General features: G+C 50.6%; 1 protein-coding gene and 1 long non-coding RNA gene across 3 annotated transcripts in view; both read left to right on the forward strand.

Annotated features, from left to right (window-relative positions):
• Positions 1 to 2,500, forward strand: part of LOC147838686 (uncharacterized) — a 1,589,207-nt gene that overhangs the window by 1,145,006 nt on the left and 441,701 nt on the right. The window lies entirely within an intron of this gene.
• LOC101884074 (synaptic vesicle glycoprotein 2C) overlaps positions 1 to 2,500 on the forward strand; it is a 99,304-nt gene that overhangs the window by 4,152 nt on the left and 92,652 nt on the right. The window lies entirely within an intron of this gene.

Genomic DNA, 2,500 nt, shown 5'->3' on the forward strand with positions numbered 1-2,500 from the left:
GTCCTTAATTTCTAGACTGCAGATATTGGGTTTGTAAAAATTAGAGCTGGGGACCTACACTGGTGTAATGCTGCGTTCACAACAGACGCGAAATGCGCGTCAATCGCGAGTGATTTACATGTTAAGTCAATGCAAACACGCGAAAAGACATCCTGCGGCACGATACGCACGAATTGCGCGAATGGCGCGGGGCGAATTGAGCGTTTTTTGCGTTTGACGCGCTTGACGAGAGTTTCGCGCAAATCTCTCGAGTTCGAAAATCTGAACTTAAGCGGACATTCGCGCCGCGCTAACCAATCAGAAGCTTGCTCTTGTGGGGCCTCTTGTGTATGTGTATGTGTGTGTGTGTGTGGATGTTTCCCAGAGATGGGTTGCAGCTGGAAGGGCATCTGCTGCGTAAAATCATATGCTGGATAAGTTGGCGGTTCATTCCACTGTGGCGACCCCAGATTAATAAAGGGACTAAGCCGACAAGAAAATGAATGAATGAATATCAGGTACAATAAACTTGTCAATATCATCTAAAGTTTATTAATGTTTCACCTAACAAAGGTGCAGTAGGTGATCTGCCTAAATGCTAACCGTTTAGCATAATATCTTTGAACTACAGTCCCTCTAAAGCCACACCTCCTGATATCATGAACGCGCACCTTAAAGATGACCATAGACAACCTAGAAGATCACGTCATTTGCCAGTTATTACAGTACTTTATAATACTACAATTCTGAGAGAAAACCTGTATTATATCACATTATATCACTATAAAACTTGTCATAGTGTGCAATATTTCATGCATGCAAGGATCGCTGGTCTCATTCTCTCTTGCGCTTTGTCCTAAAGCAACTATTGTATGGTTAGTGGTTGGCCGGCGGCCTGCAGGAATTACACTTATTACCATACCTGCCAACATTCGGATCATTACATCCGGGAGATTTTATCCAGGGTTGTGCGCAAAGTGAAGAGCGGAGAGCGGGGGGAAGGTGGTTACGTGTTGGGTTTAGCGCACATGGGGACTGTACCCAGGCCCGGAGCAAGCTGAACTGCTGCTCCTGGCAAAGGACAGTTACGCCGCCCTCAACCCTAAAGTGAAAGTCGCCCTCTCTATTCTGCCGGCCTAGACATGGATATAACAGGAGGCGCGGGTGGTGAGGGTAGTGTCGCGGACACCGCCCTCTCTTTTCTGCCATCCTAGACGCGGATATAACTGAGGGTGCAGGTGCTGAGGGTAGTGTCGCGGACGCCGCCCTCTCTATTCTGCTGCCCTAGATGCGGATATAACTGAGGGCACGGGTTGTAAGGGTAGTGTCGCGGACACCGCCCTCTCTATTCTGCTGCCCTAGATGCGGATAAAACTGAGGGCACGGGTGGTGAGGGTAGTGTCGCGGACGCTGCCCTTTCTATTCTGCCACCCTAGACGCGGATATAACTGAGGGCGCGGATGGTACGGGTAGTGTCGCGGACACCGCCTTCTCTATTCTGCTGCCCTAGACGCGGATATAACTGAGGGTGTGGGAGGTGAGGGTAGTGTCGCGGACACCGCCTTCTCTATTCTGCCACCCTAGACGCGGATATAACTGAGGGCGCGGATGGTACGGGTAGTGTCGCGGACACCGCCTTCTCTATTCTGCTGCCCTCGACGCGGATATAACTGAGGGTGTGGGAGGTGAGGGTAGTGTCGCGGACACCGCCTTCTCTATTCTGCCACCCTAGACGGGGATATAACTGAGGGCACGGATGGTACGGGTAGTGTCGCGGACACCGCCTTCTCTATTCTGCTGCCCTAGACGCGGATATAACTGAGGGTGTGGGAGGTAAGGGTAGTGTCGCGGACGCCGCCCTCTCTATTCTGCTGCCCTAGATGCGGATATAACTGAGGGCACGGGTGCTGAGGGTAGTGTCGCGGACGCCGCCCTCTCTATTCTGCTGCCCTAGACGCAGATATAACTGAGGGCGCGAGAGGAAAGGGTAGTGTCGCGGACGCCGACCTCTCTATTCTGCCACCCTAAGCGGCAGCCTAGGTCACCTTCATGGACGCGCCAGCCCTGACTGTACCAAAAAGCTGAGAGGGTGGTGGAATTCCGGGAGTTTTCCAGGAGACAGAACAATACGGGAGATGGGTCTGAAATACGGGACACTCCTGGGAAAAACGGAAGTGTTGGCAGGTATGCTTATTACTAAGCCATACTTACATGCTATTTCAGAGCGAATATTCAGAGTAGCGGTGAACAATATAGGGAGCGCATCACAGACTGTCATAGAGCAGAAATGACCCAATGTGAATATAGAACCAACTCCAGTGTAAATACAGCAAGACACAATGCAAACACAGTATTTCCATCTCTTGCCTTTGCAGGGTTTTAAATGCAATATTCCAGTGTTGACCGGCTTAACCTGTACTTTTGCATCAGTGTGTGTGTGTGTGTGTGTGTGTGTGTGTGTGTGTGTGTGTGTGTGTGTGTGTGTGTGTGTGTGTGTCAGTGCACTGCTCTTATGACATTT

This window comes from Danio rerio, chromosome 21 (assembly GCF_052040795.2).
Source record: "Danio rerio strain M-AB ecotype USA chromosome 21, GRCz13ab, whole genome shotgun sequence".
NCBI classification, from domain to species: domain Eukaryota; kingdom Metazoa; phylum Chordata; class Actinopteri; order Cypriniformes; family Danionidae; genus Danio; species Danio rerio.